Genomic DNA, 24177 nt, shown 5'->3' on the forward strand with positions numbered 1-24177 from the left:
GTCTCTTGCATATGCAATACTTGTACTACACATAAAGAGGTCCATTGCAGGAATGACTAAATGAGGTTATTTGACCCACTCGAGGATCATGGTGCGTTTTAAGGAAAATGATGGTCACACCCACTCTAGTTTACTTGTCACTAATTTAAGATATCAAGGTACCAGGTTCTTGTTAGCCTCCATATGCCTCGATCGAGGAAGGTGGAAGATCACAAATACATGCAGAGTAGAATATGTTACATGCGAACATAGCATGCATTCCATCAGAAAAGAAGATGGTAAGCATGGGAATTCACTAGATGCAAGTAGAAACAATTGCCTGTTGCGTGATTTGTGGAAGTTTTGTGTGCAGTCAATTGGTGCAGAAGAAAGAGGCACAAATAGCAAGAAATATCTACCTGTTTCAGTATCCAAATCCATAGACAGCTCCAGATCACAAAGAACATCAGAGAGTAAAAATGTCAAAGGGAGGTAGGTTGAACTTACCCATTCAACTAAACTCTCATCCCCTAATGGTTGAGATGGATCGATAGGCTTGCGTCCGGTTATAAGCTCTAGAAGCACCACTCCAAATTCTCTGATTAGTAGTAACTGACTCCAGATTAATCATTAACCTTGACAAACTTCTGCTTAATCAGTTAAAGTGAGATGTCGAAATTTCATAAATCAACTTACCATGTAAATGATGCTCTAGAGTTTTATTCGGAATAAATTCATACACAAGCAATCGCTGATGTTCAGATATGCAGTATCCCACCAAAGAAACCAAGTGTGGATGGTCATGAATACAGCTGATGATCTCAACTTCTGCTCTTAAATTCTCTTTCTCCTTGTCCACTACCAACCTCAAGCTGTTTTACTGCAACTTGTCTCCCCTCTGGCAAGTTTCCCTTGTAAACGCATCCAAACCCACCCTCACCAATAATATTCTTGCGAGAAAAACCATCTGTTACATCTGTTAACTCTTCGTATGTGAACCATGACCGGGACCCAGCGGGCTCTTGTGGCCCAGCGTGATCCCCATGACCCATGTAACTTCCATACGACTTTCCTGTAGTAGGAGACGACGGTGAATTTGAAGCATGGTATATATCTTCGTGAGCAGCATGCCCCCTTGCATCTGCTGGTGTATGGTAATAGCCATCTACAGAGAAAAAGTTCAAACAATGAATAAGCATGAGATCAAAAATCGAAAAATCTCAAGTTAGTCAAGTACCAAGTCTTATAGAGGCACAACCAAGGGTAGGTTTGTACTGGCCTACAAAGCCACTGATTCCTCTCTTCTTCTTCTTCTTCCTCCTTAATATGACAGAGTATTGCAACCAATGCAACTGCCAACATTGCAGCTGATATACCAATAGCAGTTCCAGTCCCAGAAGGGATGACTGAAGCTGATGGACGACTAGATGATGTCGTAGGGGATGAAGGAGGGGTTCTATGTGTAGCATTATTCACTTGTTTAGCATCTGAGGGAGTAGAAGGAGATGGTTTTGGGGACATGATTTCAGTAGGAGGGCTAGTATCTGGTGTTGATGGACTAGGTGGGCCTCTAGGCAGAGGAGGAGATGGAGGAGGGCCTTGTGGAGTTCTAGGCGTGGGTGGGACGACCACTTGAGGAGGTGGTGTAGCTTTTGAATCTGGAGGTAAGTCCGGCCAAGGTGATAGTTCACTAGGAGGGAAAGTTGGACTATATGATGGAGATGTGTGAACGTATGTTTAGTTTCACATTAGTTATTCGCCGAAGAGATCTTGAGTATTTGTACATAACTAAAAAATCTAAAAAATATGGTACTGCAATACGGGTTCACGAAGTCCGATCGTGGTAAGATATTTTGGTGGTGGAAGGGGTGTTGATTGATTTGGTGGTGGAGAATTGGATCAAATTGAGGTAGGGGCTGGTGTTGGTGGAGAATTGGATCCAAGTGGTAAAACTGAAGGTCACCTCCGGAGGTGGACTTGCATTATTGGCCGCAAGAGATGAACTACCGGAATTCCAACTTATAGGAGACGAATTGGATTCCAACTCTTGTGAAAATGAAATCTGAGTTGAGCACAGAAATCTTCATGCATGATTTGCTAGAATACCGTCAACCTAGATCGTATGCACTGAAGATAACAATGATTAATCTCCGGATTGTCTTCCACAAGGAAAAATCCAATAACACTGCTTTGAACTGTCCATTCTAGATCTCCTAAAAAATATGCCCCATAGTTTCCTAGAAAAGAAACTGCCCCCGTGCATCTCAGCACCATATTTTCATACGGTCTCCTCCAGTGTATGTGCCTACCTTCCCGTCTCTGAAACAGGATGATATAATATATTGGATTTGGTACATGCACAGAAAACCACGGGAGAAGAGCATTGGACGAGAAGGAGGGTGGTCCGTTTGCTGAGGATTCGTATTTGTAGTCACTTCTCGTCACCTCTCTGGCTACAAAACAAAGGAGTACGATGGCATGGAGAGAGTGAGAGATAGCATCACTCCAGACCTTTTTTTGGTCTCTACTGATGTACTCGCTTCTCATCTTCTCATTTCCTCACCTGCTGTTTCTCATTTAGTTTTGCATCACATGGCTGAGTTTATATCAATCTTCAATTCCTTTTTTTTTAATATATGTATATATAAACCTGTGCATTGATTTCTGAAGAACTAAACATTTAATCTTTATTTTAAGTCCTAAAAGGTTACTGTCTTGATGCCTTTCAGTAGTCAAAAGCTCTGTTTTCATATCTAGAAAGCAGAAAACAACAATGGGTGAAATAAGTGGGACTGGAGCTTCATGGGAGCTGCCCTTCCAACCATCCATGCGTTAATGAGGTTCCACTTCCTAATGACAATACTGGGTTATTTGGTAACAAGCTGATCAAAGTACATGATGATCAGGAGGAGCATGATCTCCTCAAACATCGATTTTATTCAAGCATTGGTTCACTTGTAAGTTGCTTGAACATTGTTAACAATTCACCGGTTTGCAAGATTTCACAGTTCGGGCGAAGCTCATGTGGAAATCTTTCACAAATACTCAGGACCTATGATATTCTTGGAGGCTATGCCAAGCCAAATGGGAGTTTGCCACCTAACCTTTCTTTCAAAAAGATGAACAGCCGAATTGGAAACCAGTATATTTTCTGCACCTGTATGGTACATCAATTGAAGATACATCTAAGTTGCTGGCTTGTTGCTTTGTTCCGCATGAAACATCCAAAGATGATAGGCTATACCATGTTACTCTGAATCTCTTTGCAGAAGATTTTGCTATCAATAGGTGGAGTAGAGCTACAATTTTCTCTATTTCAGATATTTTGCAACTCGGTTGCAACTTTATCTTACGTGCATTCATCTTATGAGCACAAAGAACTATAATTCAGGAAACAAATTTGTTGGATTGAAATCAAACTTTTAATTTATCCAGTTTGTTCCAACTGAAGCATGTGTTCTGTTGTGGTGTTACCTTTACAAAGAATAAGGAGGAGATAAACAACGTATGAAACAGCTTCTTCCAGATGTAGGGGATCTGAAAATGGTTAACCAACAAGCCTTTGAGAAATATACTGTCTTTTACCCATGTACTCTCATGTCTTTCCATCGTAAGTTCTAAGCATAAGAGTTACTGACTATTGGAAAAATATATTGGCTATTTATTTTGTTATAACATTTCAATATATGTCAACTCAGGTTTAATTCCATTTCAAATGGGATGCTGTATTCCTGCAGTATCTTTCAAGGTCATTACCTTCATCAACTGTGCAATTATTCAGGATGCTATATTGATCAAATGGGATGAATTCTTTTTACATAAAACTTCCGTTTTAAGTTTATTTGAAATAATACAAAAAAGCCAGCAACACCTGAAAAAGCTCCTTTTCCATGAAAATAAGTTTTTTTATCTTTCATGAAAATAAAAACTAATGCGAGATATGAAAAATCTTTTTTTTTTCTTCTGAGAATCAAGATGAAATTCTTTTTTTCTAAAAATATCATTAATTCTAGTGGCTTACATTTTTTTTATTCTTTTAATCAATTTATTTGAGGCATAAAAGTTATTTTGCTCAACTTCTCAAAAAAATAAATGCACAACTAAAAATAAAAGTCACTTCAAAAAATGCACTATGCCAATTTTCTATAATCAACTAAATATATCAAAACTATTTTTTAATAAATAGCATATCAAGCTAACAGTTTTTTTTATAGAAAATATATTTTAGTGAGGCAAAATTTATGGTCACGGGAGGTCCACAAAAGTGCCAAGGGGTGTACATTTGGCGCGAAATAAGGATCTAGGCGCTTCAAGGGCTGCGCTGCTGGATGAACAACCTCAGAGCGCAGTGCTTTGAGATTTGTGCGAGATGCGATCCCATCTTTCGCGAAAGTTGCAGCTTTTTCGTACTCGTGCGGGGAAACGTACCGACTCTTGGGTTTCTCGTTGTTTTTCTCCACTCTGGGCCGGTTCAAAAGCGCTGCAGCTGATTGGGGATCGGATCACCGCCTCGCTGGGGCTATCTCCCCCGCACGTAATCACGTGTCTAGTATTAGGCCAACAACAACTTAAAGCATGGACAGTTGGTTGTTGGTTACGGCGACGTGGAGGCGTTACTGTAGATCGAACCTGTTTCCTGTTGTAACTGGAACAGGTAATCCCGGAACTGCCCTGGCCGGCTCCCAAAGCCGCCGTAGAGAAGAAGATCTCTCTTCTGGCTCAAATCAAGGCCTAGGTAGACGGGTGAATCCGGGTCCGTGGAATCGCTGAACCTGGGATCAGGAAGTCCGCAGTACTTGATTACTAAGGTGGTGTCCGAATCTGACGGTGGACCAACGTCCTTGGTCCGAGACAGCCGTCAAGTGTGAGCTTACAGCAGCGTTTTGAATTAATGACGTGTTATGCCTTTATAACACGGGACAATCCAGATTGTTATTAATCATTATAATAATTATAACCCAAATGATATTTTAATTTTTTTATATTAATATTATTATTGAAATAACTATTATAATAGTACTATAATAAGAAATAATGAGTGATGGTTGTCTTGTCATTCATTTTTTTATTGAATAAAAATTATCTTTTTACACTGTAGAATTTTTTTAAAAAAATATTTAATCAAATTAAATTTTGTAAAATAATATTTTATGCAGATAGATATCAAAATATATCAGTGAAAACAGAGCATCTCATACGGTGTTCTTCACCTTTTGAGCCCTCACCTTCGAGTTTCTTCAGGACTAATTTTGACGGATGGAGTTCGACCTTCTGATGATGGAGCATTTTCTCCGGTATATCCTACGTGACATCTATTTCCTCTCGAAATCTCTTAACTTCATTGAATCTACTCATATCTACGCAAGAAGCACATTGGGTTAGTCATTTAGCTGGCACCCAAGTGGGATGAGTCAAATACTTTAACCTTTTTTTTTGGTATGCTAGATACATCATACCATTCTAATATGAGTATATCCGAAAAAATTAGAAAAAAAGAGATGACGAAGAAAGGATGGTGCGGACTCAGCTCTCACAAAGCTAAGTACCGAAGTGTTTTGCAACATACGAGGTGACCTAATCTTGTATTGTTTGCCTCACGATAAGTGTGAGTGACTTGAGAGGCCACACAGTTTCTTAAAAGATATTTAATATTCTAGAGCAGTGGATGCTTTAATTCTTTAATCTTTTCTATTGAATTAATGAAATGGTTTGGATTGCCATTGTTGATGACTACAGCACAGCAGCGGTTGCCATCCCTCTCCCTCCTCTCCGTTTACTGCGCTCTTTCATTCCCTGCCTACCTCGTAACTCCCAAAGGGGAACAAATTGCGCTCATTCCATCCCTCTCCCCCCTCTCCGGCTCACGTTGCTGTTGCCAAGGATGGTGATCCAAAATGCCTGCTTCAATTATGCAGCAGTGATTTTTAAACAGGACTTCAGAGGTTGCCACCACAATCATGTATTAGCTTAGGTCTTGGGCCAAGGAAGTCAAATCGTGACCCGGAGAAGAAAATAGGAAACCATGATATATATATATATATATACATATATATATATATATATATATATATATACATATATATATATATATATATACACACATATATATATATACACATATATATATATATATATATACATATATATATATATACACACATATATATATATATACACATATATATATATATATACATATATATATATATACACACATATATATATATACATATATATATATATATACACACATATATATATATACATATATATATATATATATATATATATATATATATATATATATATATATATATATATATATACATATATATATATATATACACACATATATATATATACATATATATATATATATATATATATATATATATATATATATATATATATATATATATATATATATATATATATATATAAATATTGCTTACAAATCAATCAGAAGTATCATATAACACAAGTTAAAACAAAAAATTCATACTATGTTTTATACGCTGTGAAGCTCTTTTTTTTTCCTTTTTCTTTTTGGCAATTTGTGTAACCTTCCACAAAATTGTGTAACATCATCCCTACAGACTTGTCTCTTAGCTGCTATTTTGTTTAATGATAAAAAGCCGTTTGGATATTCCTGCATGATTAGGTTAAAAATCTTATAAGAATCGGATATGTGGGTCTAGCTAGCATTTTTAAGAGCCTGTCCAAATTCGGCCCATGGGATCTAAATTGGATGGTGTTTCATTGATATATTGTCATACTTAAATAAATGATCCAATTCATAAATTCTACGAAATTTTTTTAGCCTAATTCTATAGCAATATTCAAACAGACCCTTAGGGGCCGGTCCTCGTGCATTGGAACATGCCGGCACATCAATTGATATTAGATCGGTTCTCCCAACTTTTTTTAGTAAACTTTCATACCAAAGGTTCTTGACTGCATTCATTCTTTCCACAAGAATCTCTCCTTTGTTCTCTTTTTTTCTTTTATGAAAAGTTTGCTTGTCTTCTTCACGCAATAACATCGACCATTAGTATTGCTGGGTACACCTCACAAAATTTACAAGATGGAGATATGGCCAAGACCTTTAATCAACATGCGAATAATGCTCCAGATTATTTCGGATAAAACACATCCCAACACATAAGGTATCCTAAGTTTGTCTGACCTTTCAAGGAATTATTCCTAATACTACTCCTGCTTATGTCGATATTGATAAAAAATGCCTATATTATCCAAACCAAACGAGAACATTTATATGATGACTTCACCCTTAATAGAGTACGTTAATAACTCAATTAGTAAAGCAGACATCGATATGGCACATCTTAACTAGTTAAAATGCAACAAATATTTAACTAGTGAACAGAGAAACATACTATATTCCCAGCAAATCTAGCATTTTGACACGTAGAAGATAGAATCTCCCTTCCACCATCACCAAAAGATGCTGGGTTTCATTCTTTTTTAGCATTAGTGCTTGCATATTTAGATTCCAATGAGCAGCTGGTTGCATTTCTTCCTCCCACCTTAACAAGCGGTGCCTTTGTCGGGCGGTAACCTCACCTGACACCAAATAAACATGGATCTTCTTCCTAAGGCGGCAAGAGGCCGTCGGTAACGGAGAAACGTCCGGCCGATTCGGATCTCGCGGTCTTAACGGTATTATAGCTTTAGTGCGCCTCCATCCGGTTTTGCGAGCCGCCAGGGATAAAACGGGTAATAAAAGCCCGAAGGCGTAAAAAGAAAGAACTACTTTGGACCTCTGCGAGCGTTCGCTTTCCCCAAAACCAATCGACAACCTTGATCTCTCGGCGTTACATGAGCGATTAGGGTTTCCCTCCCTCCTCTCCCAGGCAAACCCTAACTCCTCAATGCCGGGAGAGAGGCGGAGGGCGCTCCAACTCTGCGAGATGGGCTCGCTCCCCTGCGCCCGCCCTCCTCCGGCCGGCGACGGGGGCGGGGGAGCGGGCTACTCGAGGGTAGTGTACTGCAACGATCCGGGGTGCCCGGCGGCGGCGCAGCTCGAATACCCGGGGAATGCCATCGCCACCACCAGATATACGGTGGCCAACTTCATCCCCAAGTCCCTTTTCGAGCAGTTCCGGCGGGTGGCGAACGTGTTTTTCCTCATCGTCGGCGTCGTCTCCTTTAGCCCCCTCGCCCCCTACCGGGCCGTCAGCGTCCTTCTACCGCTTATCGTGGTCGTCGGGGCCACTATGATCAAGGAGGCCTTTGAGGATTGGCGGCGAAAGACGCAGGTATACGAGCGTTGTCAGTTATAACATCAAAGGAATAGACTCATTACTCTTTATGCAATCTTCTGATAAATTCTTGCTAATTTGGATAAATGTATGATGTTTTCTTTTGGTAGATGTGATTAACTTTCATTAGACTTGCTCGTTTTGTTATGGGAATTGATCACTGTCATAGGGCGAATGCTGGATTTGTATTCTTGGAAGCTAACTTTGTTAGATGGAGATGATATTTTTGTTGATTTCTGATTAATCAATTATGTAATATTTTTTATATATCATGACTGATACGCAAGATGATGTGCAATGCTGGCCGTTTAACTTTAATGTTAGAGCAAGATCCTACGAGTGATGGATATAAATCATCTGATGAGAACGTGAATGTTTCAGTTTTTTCTCCTTTTTTTTTTCTTTTTCTTGTGACCGATGACGTTATCTTTTTGGTTTTTTTATAGAGAATGATCCATAAATTTCATCGGATTTGCTTATTTGATTAAATGTGGATGATGGAAAATGATTTATTGAATTTTCAGTGCCAAATCCAAAGAATAGCATTGAATTTTGTATTTTGACTTTATCACTGAAGTCATTTATTATTTTGTTGTTGCAGAAATGTTTTTCTTTATGCAATTTTGCTAGGGATGCTGTGAAAAGTAGAGAAAATAGCGAACAAAATGTACTTACTGCCTTTGCCCAAGGATGGTGGTAATTGTGATTAACGTGAAAAATTCCATGTAAACCATGTCTCCTAGGCTTACTTTAAGAAAAAAGTTTTCTATGTCATTTGTAGTATTGAAGAACTTGTTTTACTGAACTCAATTACATATAAACATGTCTTGTCACTTGGAAAAAAAGATCTTGTTGATCTTGTCTTTTATTGGTTTATCTTCAGTGAGCTGGATATTCTTGATGTTGCCTTCTGCAGCAATGTTGCTAGAGGGATCTTTTGAATGCGAATCAAAATAAGAATTCATAGTTTTCAGCCAAGCATGATAGAATGCAATAGGAAATTTCTGGTACTTCCTAGTTTTTGAAATAGGAGACCTTGGGACACAATTGCAAAATCAATAATTACAAAATGTTGAAGGAGAAAATTTCTTTATATGAAATGCAAGTAAGAGTGCATAAATGTAACAATATCAATGCATCATAAAAGAACTATCATTTATTGAGTCCTGCTTTTGATGAAAATGGAAGAATCCGTTTGAGGTATGTATATGTGCTTGCTATTGTTTAATGCTGGCTTTTATGCTTTCTCCTGACTGTGTCGTAGCTATATAATATCGTGCACATGTTCTTTATTTGTTATGAACTGATATACTTGGATGTCTGAGCTAATGCCTTTGTTCATTCGTAGTTACAATTTAAGATTCTTTTCAGGATATAGAGGTCAATAATCGAAAGGTCCAAGTATATGACGGGACTCGTGCTTTTCACCAAAAAGAATGGAAGAAACTTAGAGTTGGAGACATTGTAAAAGTGGAGAAGGATGAGTTCTTCCCTGCTGATCTGCTCTTTCTTTGTTCAAGTTTTGATGATGGCATTTGTTATGTTGAGACCATGAACCTTGATGGAGAGACAAACTTAAAACGAAAACAATGTTTGGAGGTGACAGCAACTTTGTACAATGAATGTTCTTTTCAGAAATTTAAAGCATTAATCAGATGTGAAGACCCAAATGAGAAATTGTATTCTTTCATTGGGACTATGCATTATAAAGGTGCACAATATCCCCTTGCACCACAACAAATTCTTCTGAGAGATTCTAAACTCCGAAACACCCAGCATATATATGGTGTAGTGATTTTCACAGGACACGACACAAAGGTAATGCAGAATGCAATGGATCCTCCTTCCAAGAGGAGTAATATTGAGAGAAGAATGGACAAGATTGTATATGTTCTTTTTGCAGGGCTGGTTCTTATTGCTTCCACTGGATCCATCTTTTTTGGAGTCAAAACTAAGGGAGAAATTAGTGATAGAAATCATAGGTGGTACCTAAGACCAGATAAATCATCTATTTACTTTGATCCTAACAGAGCAGCACTAGCTGCTTTCTTTCACTTCCTGACTAGCCTTATGTTGTATGGTTGCTTGATCCCAATCTCATTATATATATCGATAGAGATAGTTAAGGTCTTACAAAGTATTTTCATTAATCAAGACCAGGAGATGTATTGTGAGGAAACTGATAAGCCTGCATGTGCTCGCACATCAAATTTGAATGAGGAACTTGGACAGGTGAATACTATACTATCAGATAAAACTGGTACACTGACATGCAACTCAATGGAGTTTGTAAAATGTTCCATAGCTGGTGTTGCTTATGGCAGTAGTTTGAGTGAAGTAGAGGAGGCTGTTGGAAGAGGAACACAGTATGAGTTGTCTGAACTTAAAGATCCACCTATCAGTTCTGAGGGGTATAACAGTGCTGCAGTCACTAGAAAACCAGTCAAAGGATTCAATTTCAAAGATGATCGATTGATGAATGGGCAGTGGATTAATGAACCTCAGTCAGATGTTATACAGAAGTTCTTCCACATTCTAGCAATCTGTCATACTGCCATTCCTTTGGTGAATAATTCTTCAGGTGATATTTCTTATGAAGCTGAGTCCCCAGATGAAACGGCTTTTGTTGCAGCTGCAAGGGAACTTGGTTTTGAATTTTATGAAAGAACCCAGACAAGCATCTCATTGCATGAGTTTGATCCTAACATTGGCAGAAAAGTTGATAGGTGCTTACCCCTCAACTTCTTTTTCCCTTATTTATTAGTCTTCAGCATTAGTGCTGACCTTATTTCTAAAATTTCAGGACTTATAGCCTTCTTAATATCTTAGAATTTAACAGCACTCGCAAGAGAATGTCTGTAATTGTGAAAACTGAAGAGGATCAGCTATTGCTTTTTTGCAAGGGAGCAGACAGGTTTGGAAATACAAGTTTGCCCTTGCTTTCAGTAAATTACATTGACTAGTCAAATTTTAACTCATATTGTAGTTGCTTTTTTCTGCATGGCTTAGTGTGATCTTTGAAAGGCTTGCCAAGGAAGGACAGAAATTTGAGGCTAAGACCAAATGCCACATTAGTAATTATTCTGAGGCTGGTTTGCGAACCTTGGCAGTTGCTTACCGTAAACTCGGTGAGGAAGAGTACAAAAAGTGGCATGAGGAATTTGTACTGGCCAGAAGTTCTGTCAATGCTGATCGTGATGCTATTGTAGATGAAACAGCTGAAAAAATTGAGAGAGATTTGATTCTTGTGGGTGCTACAGCTGTTGAGGACAGATTACAAAAAGGGGTAAATGTTGAACTGTACTTGCTGCTGTACATCCTTCAGCTATTTTTCAATATTTAACATTCAGAGTAAAAGGAAAGATTGATTTAACATTTTCTTTAATTTTTTTTTGTTTAGTTTAGCATTTCTTTGATTATTACAGTACTGTATCTTTTTGCATTTTGTCATATGGAACACAGCTAATACAACCCTTTACGTGCATGTTCTTCAGGCAATTATGTTCACCACATGTTATTCTAGTAAGTTTGAATGCACCTGTGGGAGTGAATGAATGACATGTGCAGTAGAATAGCATATTGTGAGTCTAATGTTACACAGTTGATGTACCTGGCTATGCTGATTTCAGTCAAAGAAGTTTGCTTGCAGGAATGTTCCTCTGTTGCGTGGACTGCATTTTTGACTTCTGTGAGGGTAAACAGAATTTTCTTGATTGTTATCTCCTCGCATGCAGGTTCCGGAGTGTATTGACAAGCTTGCTCAAGCTGGAATCAAGATATGGATTTTAACTGGTGATAAGTTGGAAACTGCAATTAACATAGGGTGCAATTCACTAATCTTTTGATGTAAAATTGATATAATGGTTTTTTTTCCCCTGGCTTCTATTATAGGATTTAACTCATGGGTTACCATAGGTATGCATGCCAGGTACTGAGGAAATGCATGAAGCAAATCGTGATCACTCTGGATACTCCAGATATTGATGCCTTAAAAAAAGGAGAGAATAATGCCACTGAAAAGGTATGCATGTTTGCGAATACATGCATGAGTGCATGCTTCATCTTCATGCGTGGTTGTTCTCACCAGAAGAAATTTAACATTCTGATATTTCATTAGGCTTTACATGAAAGTGTTGCCAAGCAAATACGCGACGCACAGTCTCAAGTTTCTGTCTTGAAAGGGAGTTCTGTTCTTTTTGCTCTCATTATTGATGGCAATTCTCTGGCTTTTGCTCTCTCGAGAAGTTTGGAGAACTTGTTTTTAGATCTGGCAGTTGATTGTGCATCTGTTATTTGTTGTCGGACTTCACCTAAACAAAAGGCCTTGGCAAGTGCTTCTCCATTCACTCTTAGGTTCTTAAAGATTGATGTATTCCTTTATAAGGAATAGACTATTTCTACACAATTACTTGCTCAAAATAATCTGACAGAAACCTGGAAAGATTTCAGGTCACTAGATTGGTGAAAAGGAGTACAAGGAAAACCACACTAGCAATCGGTGATGGGGCAAATGATGTTGGCATGCTTCAAGAGGCTGACATTGGCATTGGAATTAGTGGAGTTGAGGGTATGCAGGTCAGTATATCTCTACACCATGGATTTATGAGTGTTTTGCTTAGTAGTTCATTTTTTTTTTCACAATCCCTTGATATTTTCTTCTTGCTGGATAAAGCTGCTGGCTTTGACAGTAAAAAAGATTTTTTGTTAAAAAAAGGAATGCTGATTTTATACAGTCAATTATTCAGAGTATCATAAATAAACAGTGAGACCTAGCTAAGTGGTTGGCAAAAATATTTGCAACTTAAAGCTGTTGACTGAAACTGAACTTGAGAGAAATACCAATTGCAAAATGACAACCTTTGACCATCACAGGATCATTTTTGAAATCGTCCTAGGTCATTCTTCTTCTTGCTTTTCAAAGTGATGGTTATGTTTTGGTAAAAGTCATGATGGAACATGCCAGGGATTGTTGGCTACTTTGGCTAGGCTAGTGCTATTCTCAAAGGCTATGGAAGCAATAGCAGGAGTGGACATACTGACAATATAGAGGATGATGGTTTGGAGTGTGGATTGGATGATGATGTTAATGGGTTGAAAAGAAACTCACTAACTATGAAGGCACTCAGTGAAGTGGCATACATTGTAACAAGTAGTAGCAGTCTTTGTGTCTGTTCACAAGTTTTCTAATATCCAATAACTAGAACTGGTGCCATCATATTTGATTATTCTCACTAGTTTCCATTTTTGATTGACAAACAAGTCATAGTGAGTGCTATTTTATTAACATGATTAGTTTGATTTATGTTTTATGTGGAATAATTTAGAACTTCTGTAAATTTTGCTTGTCTTTCTTTGGGAGGCGTCATGGTTCCATGTTTGATACATCTCCTTCCATGGTTGCTTCACTTGTCCATTGAAGCTTTTTCCTATTTCTATTAGAAACTTTAGCCCGTCCTTGTGGTTATGTACTTCTCTAGGCTCTCACAAAAATTCAAGCTCCCTGGCCTCTTATGATCTTCATTCTATCATTCTGTGTTGCATTCCATCGTAGCTCATCATCCTATATGCTGGACCGGCGAAACATTTACAATATCTTTACTAAAGACTTTTCTTTATGGTCCTAAGGGTTTTTCTTATAATAATAAAAGATTTGAGTGTATTTTATATATATATATATATATATATATATATATATATATATATATATATATATATATATATATATATATTACTAATCTTATATATTATTTGCTAAGAACCACCATGCAGATTTATTTGGGTTTGCTGCCATAAAATCATAATTGTAGTGATCTTGTTTGCAGGCTGTGATGTCTAGCGATTTCGCAATAGCTCAATTTCGTTTTTTGGAGCGTTTGTTGCTTGTGCATGGGCATTGGTGTTACAGGCGGATTGCAGCCATGGTAAAACATTCACTGGCATCCTGTTTTTCTTTTTCTAACTAGAAAAATATCACCCCTTAGTGGGACTATACATTTCTTTCCTCTCAAAATTTGGTCAAGGATCTCTAGTAAATTCATTCAAGGTAGTTTGAACTATAAAACAAAACCTAAAAAGCTTTTATTTTCTGAAGATGAAAATATCATTTTTGAAAATTAACTTGGGTGCACTTCTTATCATGTGTAATGGGAAGGTTGCATAATTTGTAACACTGCATTCCAGCTTAACCTACCAAAATATTAGAGAGGATTCTTCCTTTTTTTCGTTTATTCGCTAATATTCTGTACATCTTAACCGGAAGGTGCGAACAATAGGTCTAACCAAGGTCCGCCGTACCGGTACCGGTCGGCGTACCGGTGGCCGGCCGGACCGGTACGGTACCGGTCCGGTCCGGTACGGTACCGGTCCGGTCCGGTACGTACCGGCTGGTACCGGTCCCGTACCGGCCGGTACGCGGTGGTTTCAAAAACCACAGCGCGCGGCACTGTGGTTCTTAAAAAAAAAAAAAATCGTACCGGTGCGAACCGGCCGGTTCGCACCGGTACGAGGCCGGTACCGGCCGGTACGGGCCCGAACCGGCCGGTTCGGATAAAAAACCGGAAAATACCGGTTTTTTATCCGTTCCGGTACCGGTCCACGGCCGGACCGGTACGTACCGACCCGTACCGGCCGGTACGGGCCGGTACGGCATTCCATGGGTCTAACCATGAACTTTAGTGCAGAATCTATGTTCAGTTTATCCTTGCTTTCTTTCTCCAGTTTCTTATACAACTCCTATTTAATCAGAAAAAAGGGAGTATACTTTTGTTTCATAAGTCACCAAAAGAACAAACTATGAACAAGTTATGAACAACGGTCTTGTCATGTCTCCTTTTTGCAACAATGCTTTTTTAAAATAATCTATAAAGTATTCTTGAACTTTTTTTTCATACTCTTTTTTTTTGAATGAAAGTTGGAACTTGATTCAGTACTAATGAATGTTGATTGAGAAAAATATCTCCTCTGTAGTCATATATCAACTAATGTGTAAAACAATCTAAAAATCTCCCAAAGATTTGGGATTTACAAAATTAGGTAACACGAGTTCTGGTTGATGTGTTATGCATTGGCCATGAAGGCATATCTTTCGATTAGGCTTACATGTCTGACATGATACATCATGCCTACCCACTACTTCCCATTACTTGTACATAGATTATCATGTTCCACTTGCACCCCTTTCTTTCATGACAAATCATTAGAGCTGCAAACTCTCCAGGCTGCTCATGAGCAGCTTGGAATTGGCTTGGTTCAGCTCAGCTCGGTTAGAAAATGAGCCACACTCAAACAGTTTTTGGCATGAGCCAGCTGCAAAATCAATAGGGAAGCTTGGCTCACCTCAGTAAAAGCTCGGCTCAGAGCTCATACAAGCAGAAGCTTGAATAGCTGAAGTCCAGCTCAACTCAACCTTGAGCTGAGTTCGAGCAGCTCATATATGTGTCAAGCCGAGCTTGAGCAGCCTGCTGCTTGGCTCCGCTAGGCTTGTTTGCACCCCCTACAAACCAGTCGAAGTCTTCCTCTTATGTGAGATTACAAATATGTTATTATCTCTCCCCCATCGCAGACTCATACTATTGTGCATATGTATTGTAGATCATACACATCCATCTTAGTTAGCTTTTAAGTTTGTAGGTTACTGGAGCACTTACATTTTTGGAAACTAACAATGCCAACACTTGGCTTATAATCTTGGAGTCCAATTAAGAAATTTCACTAGCTCTAAAAACAGTCCAAATTTCAAAACAAGGATCAGAAACTTGATTTCAAGATTGATTTTGATTCTACAGACTCAGATGTTTCAGTAGTTTTTGCAATTTCAGTTCCAGCTTTGATTCTTTTGTTGGGAATTAATCTAAAAAATTAAATACATTCTAAAATGCAAAGGAAAAAAAAGATGGAAGTCTGAAAATGAAAAATGGAGGTATAAACTATATTTCCTCAACATTTAACAGTATCCTTATATTTATGTATGCTAATTTCTCCCCCTTGAAGAAAACATTTAAGATAAAATGCAAATAGATTAAACAAAATAAGGAAACAATCAAAATTTTAAGGGGGTAACATGTTTAAAGATGGTATAGATATTATTTTGGAGTATAATAAAACTACTGATAATTTTATACACTAAATATGCATATTCTCATTAAAATATAAGAGATCATTAATCATATATGTGCATTACGTGCATTTGTGCATGTATGTACTAAAAAGTAGCATGTGACGTTAAATAATTAGTTTTCTTTAGTTTTTTTACTATAATTTGTTTTCCTAAATTTTTGAATTTCATGATTTTTTAAGCAAAATGTTGCTATATTTTCCAGATTTTGATAAAAATAGAATAGAATTATTATTCATTTGACTATTTATATATTATTAGTCAAATTATTGTACTTGATATATAATTATTAGTAAAATTTTAGAATTAATGAAATATGACCTGGATCTTTCCTGCTTTACATAAATTTTATCAACATAGGGAATTTGTCTGGAAGGCTGTTTTCTTTTTGAATTTTTCTGGGAGTCCATCATCCAGATGCTTTTGTATTCTTTCAGAGCAAGCCCTTACTTTTTTGACAGAGAAAAAATGGAAATATCCAGAAATATGACTAACCAGGCATGTATAGATTGGGCCTCAATGGTCAATTTCAACTAGATCCAAGACTTTTTTTTGTTGGTAAAAAGGAAGGGAAGTCCCCAAAGTGGAGAGTACATGAGATGAAAGGGAGTGCAAGCAACATCCTCCTGAGCCTTAAGACTGACTTCAGGTTACCTTACATCTTCACACGCAGGCCATGTTAGCCAATGTGTCAGCCACCTATCTTCATGTAATACATGACTAATGTGGACATGCAATATACCACCCATTATATGGAAAATGTCTTCAAGAAAAGGATGGAAGCAATCACTTGTCTTTAGAATTCAGCTGATAAAGAGTCCTTGAATCATATTCAATCCATAATGAAGTGGCTTGGGGGTGCTGTGCAACACAATGAATCCCACTTCATGCTGCAACGCTCGGCGAGGGGCATTGAATGAGTTTTCAGTGGAAAGCATCCAGCTGCCAACATACTCATGGTTATATCCAACCACAAAACTGGCACTAGCTGAGTGGTGTTTACGTGCCATCAAAAAAGAGTTTCAGCTGTTGCAAGGGGTTTTACAGATCTGACAAAAATGAAAATCACCAAAGCTTCAAAACTATATATGGTGCCTGAAATTGTATCAGTATCAGCCTGAAGCCAATCCATTTTGACTGAAACTATTCTTTCAGTGCTCACAACTGTAAGCTAAACCAGATTTATCTGAGTTGTCTGGAAAGTTTCAAAAAAAATGTCAGAACCTTTCTTTTTTTGAATCAATGCCATGTATAGAACAATTTTTTTCCAACAAAAAGTATGACTGCATCAATTCAGTACATTATAGAACATTGACTCGTATGTAGTTAATACTTTGTTTTCCCTCTCTTGCTCCCTTCCCCTTTCCTCTTCCTATGTGAATGCTGCCAGGAAAAAAGGAAAATAAAAGAGTTTCCTTTTTTTCGGCTGCCCCCTTTTTTTTTTTGGAGGGGGGGGGGGGGGTGTGGAGAGGAGGGTGTTGGATGGGTTGGTATCAATCCATACTAATTGTTGTTGGTCCCTATCCTGCTTGGTACTGGTCTGGTTGGTACCAACTGATGCCAACTGGGACTACCCAAACTTAAGGGATTGGGGTCCTGGGTGCATCCCAAGTCCCAGTCAGTCGCCTGTCCAATCCAGGATGCCTGGTGTGGTGGATTGATGCCGACTGGAACTTAAACCCTTGATGATTACGTTCTTTGGAAATGGGAAAGCATAAAACCATTGTAGAAAATGAGTGATATTGGCTCATTTTGATGACTGTTATCTCGTTTGTTGCCGTGTTGTTTTTTGATTGACTTCCAATTTTGGTTTGCTTGGACAGATATGCTACTTTTTCTACAAGAACATCACATTCGGCTTTACCCTTTTCTGGTTTGAGGCTCATGCTTTTTTCTCCGGACAGCCTGCTTATAATGATTGGTACATATCCTTCTACAACGTTGCCTTCACATCTCTTCCTGTGATTGCCCTTGGGGTTTTTGATAAGGATGTTTCATCACGTATTTGCCTCAAGGTATGCAGTTGCGTCCCTTTACTTATTGCTTCTGAATGCATGTGTACTAGTAAAAATATACATATCCTAGAAAATGTTTCTGCTCCCACTCTCAGTGATAAGTTCTGGTTTACGAATTTAATGAAAATTTCACAATTGTATCTTGAAACTGAAGATGTCTTTAAAAGGGTATATGTTGCTCCAGCTGTAATACTTGTCAATGTGTAGACCAGAATGTGATACAAATACCAGGGATTATGCGAACGGTTTCTGAACTTTAGAAAATCAAAATTAAATCATAGATACATATATGCAACATATTACAATTCTGCAATTATGTATGTTGATCAGACTTATAACATATCCTCGAAGAACATAATTTGATAATAGATAAAATAGCATGAAAGTCTTCTTTAAGTTTGAGTAGTACTTATTATTGATATCCAGGAGTCTTGGGACAGGTTGGATTTTTATTAATTCGAAAATTGAGTTAACCCTAGGGTAAGAGAATATTTGAATACTAATTGTACAAGCAAATACGCATACAATGTGGGGCGAGAAAAGAAAAAAATTGAAGAAGTTAAAGAAGGATAGTCTTCTCACTCCTAAATATTATATAATATCATTAAAAAGCAAATAGGATGGTCAGAGGATACAATTAAAAGGTGGCTATTGAGGACAGCTGCAACGGGGACTCTAAAGGCATTGTTTGGGTTGGTTCAATTTCAGATTAAGTTGGCAAAATTTCAAAAAAAAAAAACATAAAGAAAAGAAAGAAGCATAAAAACAGACGTACTTTAGGAGGCCTCTTTAGGAAAATCTGAAGAAGAGAGGGACCTCTTTGTCTGTCCAAAATTGTATAATAACTCTGGGAGGCTACTTTGTGTTGTAAGTTGTTGAACTTTCATGTGAAAAACCTCTTATAAACCTAAGATCTATATAGTTTAGTCCTTGGGTATATAATAATAAGTCCTTAGCTTCATAGATATTTGGCATAAAGGGCCCAAACCAAGAGAGAGAACAAAAAATTATCTGATGACGTAGTGATAGCTAATGACTAAATACTTGTCCTTGTTTGGGAACGTTTAAGATCCTTTAATGTAAATATAGTAACCAGGCCTATGCCACAAGTCAGTTCCATGTATTAACAAATAGAGGTTGGTCTACCACAGTTAGTGCAAAGTTTCATGCCGGACACATAATTATCATTCTCGTGTGAATGATATGTATGGAATGTAATACATCATGCTTTTACAATTTGAGATTTGCTCAGCTTGGACATCGACATGTTTGTGCATGTAACCTTGCAAGTCTATCAATGGAACTTACCAATCTCATTAAGTAAGAGCTAATTTAGATTGGACTGAATGTGAAACAAACATATATAAGGAGGCGAAGCAACAAGCAAATTGGGCAATGAGTTAGGGGCGTTGCAGCTGGTATAAATTAATTGGGGTTCACAGTAAAATATTATTGTGCTCACAATTAGATTGGACTATTTACACTCGTGTCTATAAAAATTGGGAGCTGGCTTGTATGTGTTATACAGACACTAATCACAACATTTATCTCAGGGAAGTTTGATCTGGAATTTTTGAAGAGATAGGCCATGGTTCTGTGCTGAGCTTGCATGTTCAGATAGAAAACATGTCAAGATTTTTTTTTTTTTTTGTTTTTAAATGATTGATGTGTAGAGGTTTGACGTGATTCCAATTCTACTACTCTTAGAATGGTGCTGCAGGGGCCTATCATGGCATGGCTGTTTTGTTTGCAAACTAATTTAAATTGATAAGCCAAACGCATTTCTAGTTGGCTGTTGACTTTGTTAGTCACCATCTACTTACTGTAAGCCAATATAAATGACTTATCTTGATTCAGTATGAGTCAGTTTATGTTGCTTTCCATCCAAGTCTAAAATCTACATGCACAAGAATGGGCAGAGACAAACAACTCGTGTTTCACATGTTTTCTTTTTCCTTCCTCTCTTATCTCAAGATCCGAGCTGTGAGCCATATCTATCACAAACCCCACTGGCCCAAAAACTTCTCCAGCAGCTTCCAACATCCTCTGGAACTCCTTCCCCACTTCACGCTGCCTCATCCTAGCTGACAGAGGGAGGAAACAGCCATCTTGTTGGTATAAATATCCCAATGATGAGGGAATTCAGAGCAGACTGCTCCCACATTAACTTTTTGATCTGCCGCACATTCTCTCCACCTTTCCATTTTCAGAGGTGAGCCTTTTTCCCCACTACGAGCCTGCACACTTGTTTGTGAATTGAGCTGTGACTTCTCTTTTTTCTTTCGATGGTGCTCAATATTCATAGGGTTGTGCTGTTAATCTCTGGAGCTGTGATTCCATTGCCCTCGAGCATTGCTTACTATCCAGGAGCTGTGACTCCATATCTAGGAGCTGTGACTCTATTTTTCTAGAGCATTGCTCGATATCCAGGAGTTGTGACTCCATTTTTCACGAGCATTGCTCGATATCCAGGAGATGTGACTCTAATTCTTCTTGAGTGTTGCTTGATATCCATGAGCTGTGACTCCATTCTTCTCGAGTGTTGCTCAATGTCCATGAGATGTGACTCCACATTTAGGAGTTGTGACTACATATTCAGGAGCTACAACTCCATATCCAAGAGCTATGGCTCCATATCCAGGAGCTGGGATTCCGTTCCATTCTCTCGAGCATTGCTTGGTATTTATAGAGCTATGACTCCAAGTTCTCTCGAGCATTGCTCGAAGTTTCATGGAGCTGTACTCTTTTCTAGGTGAGACACCATTGATTGGCTACCATAAAAGTTCAACATTGGAAAATTGCTGAAATATCCTGATCTAGGAAAAAAAAATCTGATTTAGGAGGATCCTCAAACTCAATATTGATGGCGGACCACTGCAGGGAAAAGAGGGAAAGAGAAAGAAGAAGGGAAGGAGGAGGAAGAGGTTATAGAGACACAGGAAGAAGAGAAGAAGAAGAAAGAGGCTAGGGTTTTTTTATTCAATCATCAATTTTTCTAATTCATGAGAGGGGTGGCCTTTATATAGGTCTTACATCAGATTAAACAATTGACGACACACCAAAATTGGATCCTTAATCCATTGACTAAGTCAATGATTGATTACATACCAAAATCGATCCAATCACTTGACCCAATTACACGACTAAACAGCTAACCCAATTGACTTGGCTAAAACAAAAGCAAATGACCAAATTGAATTAACCAATAACAAAAGCAACTAACCAAATTAACTCGACCAATAATAAAAGCAACTAATTGACTCTATTATCTGAATGAGGGGCTCTGATGTCCTCATTGACTTCTCTCAGGTGGAAAAAAACTCCACCTCGTCGAGTGCAGATCTGGTCGGAAATATTTCTGCAGGCACGATGAAGGTGGTGCTGTTGCAGCTGATGGGCTCTGCAATTGGTGCCAACTCGGATTGGATCACAGCAATGCGGCTGTTCTTTGTAGAATTGGACCTGACTTCACCAATTCGTTGGTGCCTGATTGCTGTGGCTTGGTGGACCTAATGACTGGGCCTTTTGATTAAAAAAAGGAGGGGGGTGCTAGTGTGCTGGACCCGAGGGCCTTGGTGGGCCACGGGTTAGAAAGCAGTGGGAGGTGCTCTAGTGTGCTGGGCCCGAAGGCCTGGGTGGGCTGTGGGATAGAAAGAGGGAAAAGCAGGGAGTCTGATGGGAGGGAAAGTCGCTCGAGATGGCGGTTCACCGGGGTGCAGAAGAAAAGGGGTGCGACCGAGAAGGGAGATAGGGATGAGGGAGTGGAGGTGTGAACGGAGTTGGAGAGGGGAAAATGGTTTGTGGTGGCGGATAGGTGTGAATAGGAGGGTGGGGGAAACGACAAAGGGAAGAATAGGGGCGGCCGGCGGTGAGAAAGATGGGGGCGTTGTGCGAGGCGGTCGGCAGCGTCAGCTGGTGGGCGGCGACAGAGGGAGGTGGGCGGCGACGTCAGAGGAGAGGGAGGTGGCGCTCGGGTGGTGGAACTCGGGCGGCGCGGCGTTGCTACTAGGTGGCACGGCGGCGGTCACGGTCGTGGCGGGGGAAGCCACGGGGAAGATGAACAGGTGGGGAGTCTGGAGGAGTTGGCGCGATGCGGAGGCGGCGCTGCGAGGCGAGACGGCGGCGTCAGGTGGGATGCTCGGTGGCGGAGAGCCGGCGGCTAAAGGTGGTGCTTGGGCTCGGAAGAAGCAGCACTCGAAGGAGGCGGCGATCGGGAAGATCAAGGCAGCAGTGGTCTTCCGGCGGCGACTCGGCCGGTGAGGCTCCGACGGCGATGAGGCGGTCGAGACGGCGCAGCGACGACGGTGGCGGGGGGGGGGGCGGTCGCAGAGAAGATGAACAGGTAGGTAGTGTTTTTTTTGTCACGTGCAAGTCACGTGCATTTTTTCCTCCTTTTTTTGTGAATCTTTAAAGGTTTGGGTTATCGGGCGCAACCCGCTCCGATACCAGTTACCGCCAGCACGTGCAGCTCACGTGCATTGTTTTTTTTTTTTAACAGACATGTGCGGTCACATATCTTTTTTTTTGGACCCGGACTATCAAGTTTTGGGCTAACGGGTCTGACACTTACCCGTTAATGCCGACTTTATTCAACCTCCCGACGGATTCGGGAGGGCATCCCGTACTTCGCGGTGGCGGACGTCACGGCCTAGGCTCCGTGGCCTGCGGCGACGGTGGCGGCTGGTCACGGGCATAGGCGGCGATCTCTTCTGAAGTCCAGTCACGGTGGTGCTGTCGGGGGGTTGCGGCGACTTCCGGTGGTGATGGCCAAGCGCGGAGCCGCGGGTGGCACGCAGCGGTCAGACGATGGAGGGCGGAGGGCAGTGACGTTCCTCTTTGCGGATCTGGATGAGATTAGCGACCGGGGATGCACGGGAACACATGGCAGGGGGCCGAATTGTCTCAGGGCTTTCTCCTTCCTTGGGGTCGGCGCGATGGCTTGAATTTCGGTTTGGAAGAAGAGGGGAATCGTTCTTCAACCGGAAGAAACTATCGAGAGGGTTTTCCCTTTTTTTCTCTGGTGAGATCCAAGAGAGAGGGACCTGGTGAAAACCGAGAGAGAGAGGAGAACAGAAACTGGATCGTGGCTTTGGCAGCAAGGGCAAAGCCGGGCTGCTCTAATACTAAGCTGATGGCGAGTCACTGCAGGAAGGAGAGGGAAAGAGGAAGAAGGGAAGGAGGAGGAAGAAGAGATTATAGAGACACAGGAAGAAGAGAAGAGGAGGAGAAAGAAGAAGCAGAAAAGAGGCTAGAATTTTTTATTCAATCATCAATTTCTCTAATTCATGAGGGGTGGCCTTTATATAGGCCTTACATCAGGTCAAACAATTGACGACATACCAAAATTGGATCCTCAATCAATTGACTAAGTCAACCGATTGATTACATACCAAATCGATCCAATCACTCGATCCAATCGCATGACTTAACAGTTAACCCAATTGATTTGACTAAAACAAAAGCACATGACCAAATCGACTCGACTAATAATAAAAGCAACTAACCAAAGTGACTCAACCAATAATAAAAGTAACTAATTGACTCCATCATTTGAATGAGGGGCTCTGATGTCTCCATTAGATATGGACCATTTTGGCCACTAGGAGTAGAGATGGAGAGGGTCTAAGAGCAAGATTCGCTACATTGGAAAGTTGAGTCGCATGCCAAACTTCTGGAGGCCATAACTTGGTCATATGATATCCGTTTGTGGTAATATTTTTTTTTAAAATTAGGTATCTTTTCGAGATCTACAACTAGGAGGTTGGATTGGGACAAAATTTCACCATTT

The 24177-nt window shown here is 39.6% G+C and overlaps 1 pseudogene; it reads left to right on the plus strand.

The window, feature by feature from the left end:
* The first annotated feature begins 7600 nt into the window (after positions 1–7600).
* The window catches only part of LOC103715830, a 32629-nt pseudogene continuing 16052 nt past the window's right edge, over positions 7601–24177 (plus strand).

This window comes from Phoenix dactylifera, chromosome 4 (genome assembly GCF_009389715.1).
Source record: "Phoenix dactylifera cultivar Barhee BC4 chromosome 4, palm_55x_up_171113_PBpolish2nd_filt_p, whole genome shotgun sequence".
Lineage (NCBI taxonomy): Eukaryota > Viridiplantae > Streptophyta > Magnoliopsida > Arecales > Arecaceae > Phoenix > Phoenix dactylifera.